General features: G+C 58.1%; 1 long non-coding RNA gene across 7 annotated transcripts in view; it reads left to right on the top strand.

Moving 5' to 3' along the window:
- LOC144935015 (uncharacterized) overlaps nucleotides 1–11,257 on the top strand; it is a 29,555-nt gene extending 18,298 nt beyond the window's left edge. For 4 of the 7 annotated variants that reach the window (XR_013637246.1, XR_013637250.1, XR_013637249.1 and 1 more), the window contains exons 3-4: nucleotides 6,720–6,827; nucleotides 8,931–9,858. This is a non-coding gene — a long non-coding RNA (uncharacterized LOC144935015). Of the gene's footprint in view, nucleotides 1–118; nucleotides 209–5,622; nucleotides 5,869–6,719; nucleotides 6,828–8,930; nucleotides 9,859–10,631 lie in introns of those variants that run through there. The other 3 variants (XR_013637245.1, XR_013637247.1, XR_013637244.1) reach the window with 3 other exon arrangements.
- The last annotated feature ends 3,052 nt before the right edge of the window (nucleotides 11,258–14,309 follow it).

Raw genomic sequence — 14,309 nt, 5'->3', positions numbered from 1 at the left:
ATCTCTTGCGATTCACAAGGGAGGATCATCACCGTCGTCGTCACCGTCGTCGTGAGACCACGGCCACATGACATGGCCCGGCCGCGTTCGCGTGCCGGTTCTGTTCGGCGGCTGCCAGGACTCGGCGAGCAGGCGCTGCGGGTACTCAGCCCTCACGGCACGAGACTGGCGGCAGGGAGCGGGTCCCGGCGAGAGAGAGAGAGAGACGGTGAGTGACACGGAGTCCGGGCGTGAATCCCTCGCACATCTGGGCAATTTGCAGGGCGGCTTATGGGCATGCCCAGCTGTCTGTGTGCGCTCGCTCACTTGCGCACGCACGCTCGCACGCGCGCACGCGAGAGTTGAAAGTGATTAGTTTTGGTGGTCACGGCCGGACGGCGCGGGGCACCGGGCTCTGTTGTTAATAAACGGCGCGGCGTGAAACAATAACGGGGGTCTTTTGAGCGGCGGCAGCGGCGGCGGCAGCGGCGGCGTCCTGCAGGATGCTCGGAGATAACGTGACCCGAGGAGTCCCTCCCGCGGGCACCCCCCCCCACCGCCCGGGCCGCCAAAAAAACTCAGTATGGAATATAATAATTGAAGGAATCGGGTCGCCTTTCATGTGAAATCTGAATTGTATTTTCCATTTTAAACCAAAAGCAGGACAAGGTTGGCTAAACGGTCAGGGCTTCAAAGTGAAGGAAGAGGGAAGGCAGCGGAGGCGGTAATGCGGACCAGGCGGGACGCGCAGGGCCGTCGCGGGTCCTCGCTCGCCACGCGTCCTCCCATTCCCCCTCTCCTTCCTCCTCCTGCGTACACTCTCCACCGCCCTCCACCGCAAAACTCCCCCTGCCTCTCTCTCATCAGCCTCTCTGGCTGCGCCGCACTCTCTGCGCGTTGTCGCTCGCAGTCCGCCGCTCTGCCCCCTCCCCGTCTCTACCCGCGCGTAGCGCGCCGCGCGTCCCGTCTCAGTCCGTCGTCCTGCGTCTTCATCGCGTCGCCCTCCCCCCCCACCCCCCCCAGTGGCGTCCCCATGCCCGCGCGTTCTCCTCTGCCCCGCGCGCGCCGCTTCGCGGTGGCCCAGCTCGCGTTAATGAGCGCAAAGAAAAGCCCCTCTGTTTTGGGTGTAAAATAAATAAATGGAGAGTGGGTGCCGTGCAAAGCGGATATAATTGAGATTAATCGTGTACGATTTCTTGTTAATATTAAAAACGGCCTAGCGTTGGCATGGCACTCCAAATAAAACACCAAGAATTTTTTTTTTTATTGTTCGCTGCCAAGAAGATTTGTAAACGTTGAAACGTTAAAAAGTGAGCCTTTGGCCAGGAGGCCGGTGGAAAATTCCTTGAATCACAAACGACACCACAAGGTCTCCCGAAGCGGCGATGCTCGGGTGTGACGCCCTGGCCGTAGCAGCGGCGCAGACGATCGGCAGGAAGTCCGAGCAGAGGTTGCTGCGACGAGCGAGTGGTGGCCTACTCAGTGTTTTCATGAATTTGCTTTTGCCCCCCCCCACGCTCCCCATCTCGAGTGTTTACAGTGCGTATTCACAGCGGGTGTGCCTTTACGCTAAATTGCCAGCGCCGGGAGAGCCGTTTCTCTCCGAGATTCGGTTCCCGGGACCCGACGGAGAGGGAGACGGGGAGGGAGGGAGAGGGACTGCCGGAGAAGACAATGGCACGAGAGACGTTCACCGGAGGTGGCAGGGGGCGGCAGCCTCGTTAGTCGTTGTGTACGGGTCGCGGCCGGGCAGGTGAGACGCACCTGGTCTCAATAAGCGGCGCTGTACGAGGCAGCTCCCGCGAATACAAATTGCGCCCGGGTCTATTGGGCCTTCGCGAGATGAAACGCAGCCATTCATCTCTGTCGCCGTGGCTCCCGGAATTTTTTTTAAACTTTTCAGTGTTATTTATTTATTTTTTGCCCTGTTTCAGGGGGTGGGGGCGGGTGTGTGGGGGGCGGAGAGCACGAGTGGACAGAAGCCCCGAGCCACGCGAAACTCGCCGGCGAGTTTGCCGTTGCTGCTGCTGCTGCTGCCGCTGCCACTGCGGTTGCGAGCGATGCGTGGGACCGGCAAAATTGCGCTCGCAACTCCGTGCCGCTAGAACCGTAACGACGGCTAACATCAACGGCGACGGCAACGCCGTTCAGCAACAGATCGAGACTTGATATTTAGCGCAGGCTGCGTAAAAGTTTCTCAAACTTGTATGCTTATTTCATGTTTGGGAGTATTTTTCTCCCCGCCCCGCCCGTCTCTACTTTAAAAGGATATTAATTTGGTAAATCCTGGACAAAGTTGAAGGAATATGCATGAGGACATTTGTGGGTTTGTGCTGACAGCTTTGAAGCTCGTGCCGTAATACCAAAAGCCTAAATAATGGATTAGGTTTTTCGGAGACCATTGCAATAGAGGCTAAAGCCCGGGAATAAAGGCGATGTATTTAAATTTTAAAATGTGCAGTCGTCCTTCGGGGAGCCCGCGTGTACCTAATCTTTGGTAAAGCCTTCACAGCGTCGAGGTTAATGCCGCGGTTTTTTTCTCCCCGTTATGAAAACAGCATAAATATCGCCCCTACCATTTATGGATCGTTGGGGGGGGAGTTTGTGTCTTTTGTGCTCTTCATAAAAACTTTCTAGAAAATGTTCACCGTACGCACGCTTCGTGTGTATGCACCGTATGCATGTGGAGCTGAGAGTCTCCGCTGATTGGTCGTCATGATGGCGAGAATTACAAAACTCGGAGAAACATGCGTCCTGGGTGGACACAGAGACACGGGGACACGGGGAGACATTGAGACACATGGACATGGAGGCAGAGAGACATGGGCCCGTGGAGACGCAGGGACATATGGACGTGGAGAAGCAGCGACATAGAGCCACGGAGACGCAGAGACACGGGGACGCGGAGATACGAGGATACGGAGACACGGAGATACAGAGACACGGGGACACTGAGACACGGGGACACCGTGCACCATTGGTGTGGACGCCGCCCCCCCAGGCCCCGACTCGAACTCGCACCATGCTGCGTCGCTTCCACGATTCACGGAAGGGCCAGCGGAGGACGGCACCTGGAGTTGAGCCGCGTGAACGACGGTCGGTGCGACCGTGGGGGCAGAGCTCGGTAGCCCCGCGGAACGCAGCCCAGCGGCGGTCGCTCTGTGCTTGTGCCGCCCTAACCTGCCACGACGTTTTGCATCGTTTATTGATCTTCAGAAATAATGCGATCGATCGGGAGTGATATAATTTGTACAATTTACAAAATACAATAGAATCATTAGAATTCGACCATAGTTTACTGAAATATATCATATATATCAAAATCTGAATTTTTTTTTTTATCCTGGAGGAATCCAATGAGCCATGAAGATTTTTTTCCACAGATGTCCACAAGGATAATTACTCGAACAGGTACTGTCACATTTCTATGAATGTTTTTCACGTTCAGGCCAGACAACGGCATCAGGAGCAGCAGCAGCAGCCGAGTGTTATCGCCGTGATGGCTCCTTCATATTTGTGGATGTTACTGATGATTAACGGGTTCGGCGAAGCCAGAGACGACAGTCGGGAGCCCTCCTGAGTGACGCACACGACCCGATCGCCGGCGCGCTCGCGGCTATCAGTCGCGCGTCGCTGCCGTCACGGACGACGTCCGCCCTCCTGACGCCTGCTCGCCCGTGACCGCACGGAACGTGCCGTGTGATGTGAATTCACCGTGCGCCTTGAATGTTTACGCTCAAAAACCGCTTCGACTTTTTTTTGACGAGGGGGGTGGGGGGGGGGTTCGGTGCAGGGGGAGGGGTGTGGGCGGCGAGGGAAGTCAAACGTGCGGGTCTAGCGGAGTCCGCACATAGTTGCGTACGCGCACACACGGGTACACGCGCGCACTTGCACATACGCGGCGTTTATTTCTACTCGACATCAAAGTCAGCGCCTCGGGGCAGAGCGAGTTGCGTTCAAACGGGTGGGGAGGGGGTTGGGGGGGGCAGTGGAGGGGGGTGGCAGCTTTTTCGAATCTACATCTAAACGATCCGATTGGCCGCAACGAGGGCGCCAATTAAAGCGCCTAATTAGAGCCGTGCCCATTCACCGCTTCCCTGCCTGGGCACGGGGAGTTCTCCGCTTCGTAGTGCGTTTGTCTTGGATATCAAAGCGTGTGCGGTGCTAAAAATTATAATCATTCCTCTTGCATTCACCCCCCTCCCCGTCCTGCCACCCGCGCGTCCGTGCGTGTGGCGTCACAATGCTTCAGCTGCCACAGCATACCCGCAGAGTCCACCCCCAAGCACACCACACACACACACCATACACACCACACACACACCACACACACCATACACACCACTCACACACCATACACCACACACACCACACACACTCCCACCACACAAACCGCACACACCACACACACCACACACACTCACACACCATTCACACCACACACACTCACACACCACACACACCACTCGCACTCACACCACACACACTCACACACCATACACACCACACACACATTCACACACCATACACACCACACTCACACACCACACACACTCACACACCACACACACACACACCACACACACCATACACAGCACACACACTCACACACCATACACAGCACACACACTCACACCATACATACTCACACACCATACACTATACACACCACACACACCACACCATACACACCACACACAATCACACACCACACACAACCCACACACACCATACACCCCACACACACCATACACACCATAAACACCATACACACCACACACATCATACATCATACACACCACACAACCATACACACCACACACACCATACACACACTACACACGACACACACTCACACACTACACACACTCACACACCATACACACACTACACACGACACACACTCACACACCATACACACACTACACACGACACACACACCATACACACACACGCACTCACCACAAAGACAAGTGCTAGTTAGCGAGCACCTATTAAAGCCTGTACGGCACACGAAGGGGTGGGTGGCCAGCACCACGCCTGCCCACCTTTGTCTCCCTCGTGGCGGTGTTTACACACCGCACCAGGTACTTATTTGAGGCTGAGTCGACCTAGGCGAGGCCCAGGACCTGTTCAGATAATCGTCACCAGTGTTGACTGTGAGCGGGAATGGAACTCAGGTTGCCAGGTTCTTGGTTCACACTCAACGCCCCCCCTGAATTACACATCCCCAGCCGCATCATCCACACACTCCAACCTCCACCGCACCCCTTACACCCCCACACATCACCGCACCCCGCACACCCCCACACACCCACACATCACCGCACCCCGCACACACATCACTGCACCCGCACACCCCCACACAGGCCCCCCCACGCCCCCCCCCCCCACGCGCCGCTGCCTATTGTGACGCGTCGGGCCCCTCTGTAGTGGTGGGGGCCCCCGTGACGGTGACAGCTCTGATCGATCGCCCCCGGCCCCCCGAGTCAGGAGCCTCATAATGGCCGGAAAACTCCGGCGAGCGGTCGCCTCACCAACACCCGCCGCTCGCCCGCTGTGTGCCCGGCACCGGCCCCTCCCGCTGGTGGCCCGGGTCTGGTGGGGGAGGGGGGCAGGGGAGTGGGGGGGGGTGCGCGGGGGGTGGGGCCCGGTGCACGTGGTGGTGTCGCCCTCACCTCGCTGGCTCGCCCTCTCTGCGATCGCTAATTTGGCCGCCGCCAGAGGTCACGGTGCGCTTCCTCACGTTTGCTCGGATCAATTAGCGCTTCCGTGGCGGGCTGGCGGCGGCACAAGGAGGGGTGCGGAGGAGTGCCCAGGGCCTACAATTCTCGCAGCAATGTTCCCGGGTCGCTGCTAGATCAGAGGAAGCGGCGAGCGAAGAGAGCGGTAAGCCAGGGCCGCTGCGAGAGATTTGGATGTGGTGTGCCGGATGTGTAAATGTTTTTCTGCGTTGCTGACGCGGCTGGAAGGAATTCCCTCCCGGGTGTGCCTGCAGCGTGACACACGCACGTCAGTGGTACGGTGACGTCAGTCGGTGACACGGGGGTGTGTGCGTGCATGAGTGTGTGCGTGAGTGTGTGCTGGTGTGTGCGTGCGTGCGTGTGTGCGTGTGTGTCTGCGTACGTGTGCGTGCTTGTGTGTGCATGCATGTGTGCGTGCGTACGTGTGCGTGCGTGTGCGTGCCTGCGTGTGTGTGCGTGCGTGTATGTGTGCGTGCCGCTGATGACTCAGCTGCAGGGTCCGCTGATCGCACGGTGGGACCGGTTTGTGGCCCGCCGAGGTGTGCAGCACACAGGTGGCGTGTGTCAGTGGCACACTCTGCAGTGCCACACGCGCGCTGTCTATGAGCCGTCCTCCCCGGTGCGCGGCACCAGTGCCAGGCGCGGTGCACGCGTCGTTGCCGGGACGGGCTGGGAAAACCGTCCGCTCGCGCTGGCGTGGGAATGGACGTTATGTTGCTGGGACTCACCTTCAATGAAAGTGCCGTGCGTGTAGTTTGATCATTGCCGTGTAATTAACGTCGCTGTGTAATACCCTCGGTGATTGATTGATTGAGGGAATTACCGGTTATGTGTGAACTGTGCTGAAGGGGATTTAAAAAAAATGTTTTGTTTAACTGCTGAGCGCAGGCCCAGAACGTCAAGCAGCCGGAAACAAACAGCGCCGTCAGAGTTGTTGTAGTGAGAGTCCAACACGTTGCTTGAATTGAGCAAGGTTATTGTTGTTATTGTTTTTAGGAGAGCGTGGAGAGATAGGCGACCTTGGGTTGGAATTCCAAAGTGGAGCAGTGCGGTGTCAGAAGCGGAAGCAGAAGTGGTGCGACCTGCCGTGTGGTGAATGTGCGGGTGAGTGTGTGAGTGAGTGGGTGAATGTGTAGGTGAGTGTGTGAGTGAGTGGGTGAATGTGTGGGTAAGTGAGTAGGTGAATGTGTGGTTGTGTGAGTGAGTGTTTGAGTGGGTGAGTGAGTGGTTGAGTGGGTGACCGTGTGAGTCAGTAAGTGGTTGAGTGGGTAAGTGAGTGGGTGGTGAATGTGTGGGTGAGTGGATGAATATGTGGTTGAGTGAGTTGGTGGGTGTATGTGTGGGTGAATGTGTGGGTGAGTGAGTGGGTGAATGTGTGGTTGTGTGAGTGGGTGGGTGGGTGAATGTGTGGGTGAGTGAGTGTTTGAGTGGGTGAGTGAGTGGTTGAGTGGGTGACCATGTGAGTCAGTGAGTGGTTGAGTGGATGAGTGAGTGGGTGGTGAATGTGTGATTGAGTGAGTGGGTGGGTGAATGTGTGGATGAGTGAGTGGGTAAGTGAGTGGTTTGAGTGGGTGAGTGTGTGAGTGAGTGGGTGAATGTGTGGTTGTGTGAGTGGGTGGGTGAATGTGTGGGTGAGTGAGTGGTTGAGTGGGTGACCGTGTGAGTCAGTGAGTGGTTGAGTGTGGTGAGTGAGTGGGTGGTGAATGTGTGGGTGAGTGGGTGAATGTGTGGGTGAGTGAGTGGGTGAGTGAGTGGTTGAGTGGGTGAGTGAGTGGTTGAGTGGGTGAGTGTGTGAGTGAGGCGGCCGGACGTGGTGCTGGCCACCCACCCTCTTGTGTGCCCTGTCGGCCTTCATAGGTGCTCACTAACAGCACTTGCCCCAAGCTATAAAGGGGGGTCTTTGTCTTTGTTTTGTGACCTACAGTGCCATGGTGGTTGAACACGGTGTGTATGAGACGAGTCCTCAACATGAAAGACTCAACGAGTGAAGTTCACGGGAACCGTAACCATGGCAGCAGTAGCCATAGAAGAGTGACAAGGTGTGAGGATCCGGTGGGGGGCGGGGTGGGGCGGGGCGGGCAGGGGGTGGGGGGTAAGGAGAAACGACGCTCGACCTTTACTGCGTCTCACTCCACATCCCCACGCACGCGCGTACAGACACACACACACACGTGTGGAACACACGCACGCTCACACGCACAGACACGTGCACGTATACGTGCATGCATCTTCACTTGCACAAACACGTATGCATGCATGTGCATGCATTTCACACACAAAGATCCCCCATATAACCTGTAACAGGCTGTCGGGGCAAGTGCTGTTAGCGAGCACCTGTGAAGGCTGGACAGGCACACGAGGGAGTGGGTGGCCAGCACCACACTCGACCGCCTTTGTCTCCCCAATGGTGATGTTTTCACACTCTACCAAGTACTCATTTGAGGAAGAGTCGACCTAGGGGAGGCCCAGGACTTGTTCAGCGTATCGTCCCTGGTGGTGGCCGTGACATACACGAGTGTGCGCACAAACGTGCGCTGCGCTATGACCCTGGTGACCTGGGTTTGATTCCCTTTCACGGTCAACAACATTTGATGATTATTTGAACCAGGGATCGGTAGTGTCTTTGTGGGGAGCGGTAGTGTAGTGGTTAGCGGTCGACACCAGTGATGATTATATTATCGGAGCAGCTCCTGGGCCTCCCCTACAGTGACTGTACTGGCCTTCATAGGTGCTCGCTAACAGCACTTGCCTCAACAGTCTGTTAAGGCAATGCCGGGGGATCTTTGTCTTTATCTGTGGTGTGACGTGCGTGGTGCGTGTGGCGTGCATGGTTCGTGTGGAGTGTGCGGTGCGTGGTACATGTGGCGTGCGTGGCGTGTGTGGCGTGCGTGGTGCGTGCGTGGTGTGTGCGGCGTGTGTGGTGTGTGCGTGTGACGTGTGGCGTGCGTGGTGCATGTGGCGTGCGTGGTGCATGCGTGGAGTGTGTGGTGCGTGTGGCGTGTATGGTGTGTGTGGCGTGTCTGGTGTGTGCGTGGTGCATGCATGGTGCATGCGTGGAGTGTGTGGTGCGTGTGGCGTGCGTGGTGCGCGTGGCGTGTGGCGTGTGTGGTGCCTCTGCAGTCGGCGAGCTCCCTCCACCTGATCTCGTGTCTCCCGCTCGCTCCACGTGGCGCTCAGACGGCATACACAGAGTGCCGTTGTTTACAGTCGCAGGGGCGGCGGCGCAGCGGTCGGCGCGCCGCACCTCGGACCTGTGCGACCCGAGGCCGACTCCCGCCCCGCGGCTGACAACTCAACCGGTCCTGGGCCTGCCTCCACCCTACGTCTTCACCAATCGCTACGGACCAGCCTGGTGAAGTATGGACCCACAACCCTCATGCCCAACGCGGTGTGGAGTGGGCATTGACCAGCAGTGGGATTGACAAATGGTTGTGAATTATACAGGTAGGAACAACAGGTTCCACACTGCCCACCAGGGATTGTGTTTACTAAAACGTGTCGTTGTTCCTGCGTTTTTGGATGCTCTGATGTATCGCAGGGTACCGCATCAAAACGTGTCGCAATTTCCAGGATTCGTTTTGACACGTGACGAGCCGCGTCCGTTGTGACGTCACAACTGGCGTGACACCATAACGCGGGCGCAGGTCCCATACAGGGAAACCATTAAACTCCCGAACGCTCGATTCGTCAAAGTTAAGCTCGTAGGCTTCCCAATCCCCTGCCTTCTGCTTCACGTAATTCCTCGCAATTGAAACGCGTAAACTCCTCAAATGCGCGGCGCTAATTAAACCCGGGAGAAAGGCGGAGGCTTAAAGTCGGTGAACTTCCCCGCGGCGCTGGGGCGCTCTGGGCAGGGCCCGTGCCCACCGCCTTCCTCTCGTACCCCGGGTGCGAGTCACCCAGCACCGTGTCCCTCTGTGCCCGCTCCCCCCGCAACCCCATCCCCCACCCACCCCCACCCCAGCCACACCTCCTTTATTGTCCCGCGGTTTGTGACGGACGCCTGTGGCTCAGCGCTGGGGCTTTGCAGAGATTCCGCGTCGTCGCTGCAACGGTTATGAAGGCTCTGTTGTGCAAAGTGGATGAAAACAAACACCACAATAAACCGGGACCATGTGGAGGTCGGGGAACTTGTGTGGAGGGGAGGGGGTTAGGTGGGGGGGGGGCAGGGAGACTGGGGGGGGTTATTGGAGGGGAGGGGGGCGGAGAGGGCGGGAAAGGGGGAAATAAAATTAAAACATATATCCTGCGTGGTTTCCGCAGGAAGCTGCTGGCATGGGTTCGGTTATCAAAGACGGCGCTGACTTGTTGTAACGGTGGCGGCGGGTGGCGGCGGTCGACGGGCGCAGCACGAAAAATAAAGGGGGAAACAAAAAAAGAAATGGGCGATGGGTGGCTCGAGGCCAGCTCGTTGGGGGAGCGCAGTAATTACCGCTAACCGAGGGAGGCATTCCAGCAGCAGCCGCGCCGGCGAGACACAAACACGCTGCCGGTACCGTCCTCCGCTGTCTGTCTGGCGCAGGCGGGCCGGCGGGCCGGCGGGGCGGCGGCAGTCTGGGCACTAACGTGGAACAGGCGCCTGATTGCAAACACATGGCACGGTGGGGCGGGCGGAGGGGGGGTCGGAGAGTGGGCGAGCGAACTGGGAGAAGAGAGAAAGATGAAGGGAGGGAGCGCGTGCGTACGGGAGAGAGGGAGCGATAGCGTGCGGGAGAATGGGAAAGTGAAAGGGCGGATTGGGGAGAGCAGGGGGGAGCGGGAGAGGAGTACGCGGCTCGCGAGTGAAGATGTTGGCGATGGAGAAGAGGAGGAAGTGTGAGATGGGCGGGAGTGAGCAAGCGAGGGAGGGAGGGAGCGAGGGAGGGAGCGAGCGAGCGAGGGAGCAATTGACCTCTTGTTGTATTACAGGGGATGTGCAGCAGGGGTCACCGGCTGCTGTCGTTATCGCTGAGAGAGCGGCACTCGACGTGCGGCTGGGCACGTGCTTCGCAGGCGGGATGAGCATCGGATCTGAAGAGAGTTCTGAACGTTGGGTTTTGAAGGGCGATTTTGTTTTTTTAATCGATTCCGCGATGCACTCGTTAAGATGTCTTCATCGCTAACCGTGGTGATGTCACCAAATATATAATGAACAAAAAAGTAATTGCCTTTATTTACCCAGGAAAGCAGCCCTCCCTGAGTCTCAAGACCCATTGTTAGGAGAGTCCTGCTGCATTGGGACGTTCATCCCAGTCCCATGCATCAGAGTTTGACTTCGTGTTGGACGAATCAATAGCAGCCCAAGGCAACGTGCCATGTGCACTTTGGGATAACACTCAAATCTCTGCACAAATAGACTCAGGAATCCATCGCTTGTCCTGCCACCTCTCAGCCCAAGCTGACAAATCCTGGTATTGCCGGGCAGTCTCCCATCCGAGTGCTAACTGGGTCCAAAGCCCTGCTGAGCATGTTATATTATCTCGTGGTGGATGTGGGAGGGGGAGAGGCGTTCGTCTCTCGGCTGCGTCGCTCACTTTCTCCTCGGTTGCGTGACCTGGTTGCGGGGGGGGGGGGGGGTGTGTGTGGGGTGGGGAGGGTGGAAGAGCGGTGAGTGTTGGGGGGGGGGGGCAGTGGTGGGAGTTAGTGGGGGGGCATTGGTGGGGGTTAGTGGGGAGGAGTGGTGGTATTTAGTGTGGCGGGGGGGGTTGGTTGGTGGTGGGGGTTAGTTGGGGAGAGTGGTGGGAGTTAGTGGGCGGGGCGGTGGTGGGGATTAGTTGGGGGGAGTGGTGGGAGTTAGTGGGGGGGTTGGGGAAAGTACCCCCCCCCCCACTGACCTGTACGAGCGTCGTCACCTCTCTCGAGGGGGCTATCTTCGGCGTAGGGATGAATTTTCGAAGATTTAGCGGGGGATTTTTTTTGTTGTTTGTCGGCGTTTAAGTGACTACATTGCAGGGGGAGGAAAGGAGCATGGCGCATTGCGACACCGCGCTCGGGCGCACTCCGAGCACCCCGGAGCCGATGTGCCGAGCTCGGCGAGCGGGCGGCCGGAATTTGATTGTTTATGATGCAGGCATGCATCCCCCGTTGGTTTCTACTCCTGAAGGCCACGGTTCGTGCCGAATTCCAGAGAGTAAAGTTTCACCGGGCTGACAGCCTCACGGAATCCGTGGCCCCGGCGCCCCCGGAAAGGGGCGGCCGCGGCGACTCCCACCGTTCGTATTCGTGCCCCCCCCCCCCCGTGCCGCGCTGCAGGGCGGCACGCCGGTCGGTCGTTCGGTGGCTCGTTCATTCTTTCGGTCGGTTATTCTTCAGTTGTTACGTCGGTCGCTCGGTCGGATGCCGAGTCACTCGATCGGTCGTTTGGTTTGTTGACCGGTCAGCGGTTCACATGCTCATTCAATTGGTCAGTTCCGTCGTTGGGTCGGTCGTCATCCACGTGGTTCTGACGTCCCCCCCGTGACCTCGCCGACTGCCTGCGGCGGACACCAAACCCCGGCCGATCGGCTTCGCGACCTTGTGCTAGGTGCGTTTTTTCAGTATTATTTATAGTAAATCACATGTTATGCATATTTCAACAGTATATATAGTTGACATTTGTTGCTGTGCATCAACACACAGGTGACTTGAATAATAAAAAACACATTGAATCAAAGCAAGACGGCCTTGCTCACTCTTTGAGTTGCTCTTTTTAAATTAATGTTGCCATTGGCGCTAGTCGTGTTTCATAGAGACTGCTCATGTCAGGTGTACACGCTGCTGACGCCGCTGCTGCCACTGCCACTACTGCCGACGGTGGTGCTTGGGGCGCCCAAGAATTGTGCGGGGGGCGACCCCATCGCGTGGGCAGCTGAACCCCGAGGGTGGCTCCACGACTCGCAGAGAGGCTGCACCTCAAGTTCATTGTCAAAAGGTCGGCGGGTGTGTTGGGTGGGTGCGGTGAGTTGGGTGGGTGCGGTGAGTTGGGTGGGTGCGGTGAGTTGGGTTGGTGCGGTGAGTTGGGTGGGTGCGGTGAGTTGGGTGGGTGCGGTGAGTTGGGTGAGTTGGGTGGGTGCGGTGAGTTGGGTGGGTGCGGTGAGTTGGGTGGGTGCGGTGAGTTGGGTGGGTGCGGTGAGTTGGGTGGGTGCGGTGAGTTGGGTGGGTGCGGTGAGTTGGGTGGGTGCGGTGAGTTGGGTGGGTGCGGTGAGTTGGGTGGGTGCGGTGAGTTGGGTGGGTGCGATGCGGTGAGTTGGGTGGGTGCGGTGAGTTGGGTGGGTGGGTGCGGTGAGTTGGGTGGGTGCGGTGAGTTTGGTGGGTGAGTTGGGTGGGTGCGGTGAGTTGGGTGGGTGAGTTGGGTGGGTGCGGTGAGTTGGGTGGGTGCGGTGAGTCCGAGCCGAGGACCGCCGCTCGTGTGCGCCGCGCGTCACCTCCTCGTGCCCGCGACGATGCGAAGCGGCTCCCGACGGGGATTGCCCCCAGCCCAGCTCCCACCCCCCACCCCCACTTCCCCGCCTCCGCCGCTCTTCCACCACACTCCTCCGTGGCGTAGCGTGGCCCCGGTACAAGGAATGATCTGGTGCTGCCTACCCAATCTCCCCCTCGTCGCAGCGGTGGCACCGCCTGCACACTCCGTAACTACGCCACTGATCGTCCTCCCGTTTCTCCCGTTCCTCCCTCGCCTGTGCAACCGAGTGCGCACGTACGCGCACGCGTGCACGGTGGCGGAGCCTCCGACCTTTGTGCTGCGCTAGCGCAATGAATGCGTCTCTGTTAGTGCGTCGGCGCGCGGGCAACGCTGGCGTGCCATCAAAGCCGGAGTTGTCGTGCCACCGCGCAATTTTAACAGCCCCCTCTTCCACCACCCCCGAGAGTATGACATCACATCGCGCCCACGCACGCACACACAAAGATCCCCCGTGTAGCCGTAACAGATTTTTAAGGCAAGTGCTTTTAGCACCTATGAAGGCTGGCACGGCACACGACGGGGTCGGTGGCCAGCTCCACGCCCGGCCGCCTTTGCCTCCCCAGTGCCGATTACACGTTGCACCAGGCACTTATTTAAGGTTTAGTCGACCTAGGCAATGCTTAGGAACGGTTCAGATATTCGTCACCGGTGTTGGCCATGAGTGGGAATGGAACTTGGGTGGCGCGGGTTCGAGGTGCAATGCCCTAACCACTTTGGGCCACCGTACAGACGCGCACACATGCACACACACGCACACACGCGTGCAGAGTTTCAGCTGGTGTCTGCCTCCTTCGGCTGCCCCGCCGCCCTTTTCCACATTGACGGGGCTTTTGTTTCTGAGCGGCTTTGCTCAATGCCTCGATACATCACTCGGCTTCGCTCGGTGTCCGCCGACGGACCGACTTGCAACACAGCACACGGCAGATGCCTTCGCAGTGCGACTCGCGACCTCCTCTTGATACCAAGATCCAGGATGGTCACGTCTATGCACCGCTTCTCGGTGGCTGGAACGCTATCCCTCTGCACATTCGCAGCATCGCCTCAATCGTCTACTTCAAGAGACACTTAAAAACTCACATCTACAGCGACTCTGAGCTTGGCTCCGCGCCTCTTGAGTTGCGGCCGTTACGTCCGCAAATTTGCGCGCGTTATAAATTGCATTATTG

The sequence above is a fragment of the Lampetra fluviatilis genome, chromosome 12 (genome assembly GCF_964198595.1).
Source record: "Lampetra fluviatilis chromosome 12, kcLamFluv1.1, whole genome shotgun sequence".
Taxonomy (NCBI): Eukaryota; Metazoa; Chordata; class Hyperoartia; order Petromyzontiformes; family Petromyzontidae; genus Lampetra; species Lampetra fluviatilis.
The sequence above is the reverse complement of the archived record's forward strand: the minus strand, read 5'-3'. Positions and strand labels throughout refer to the sequence as shown.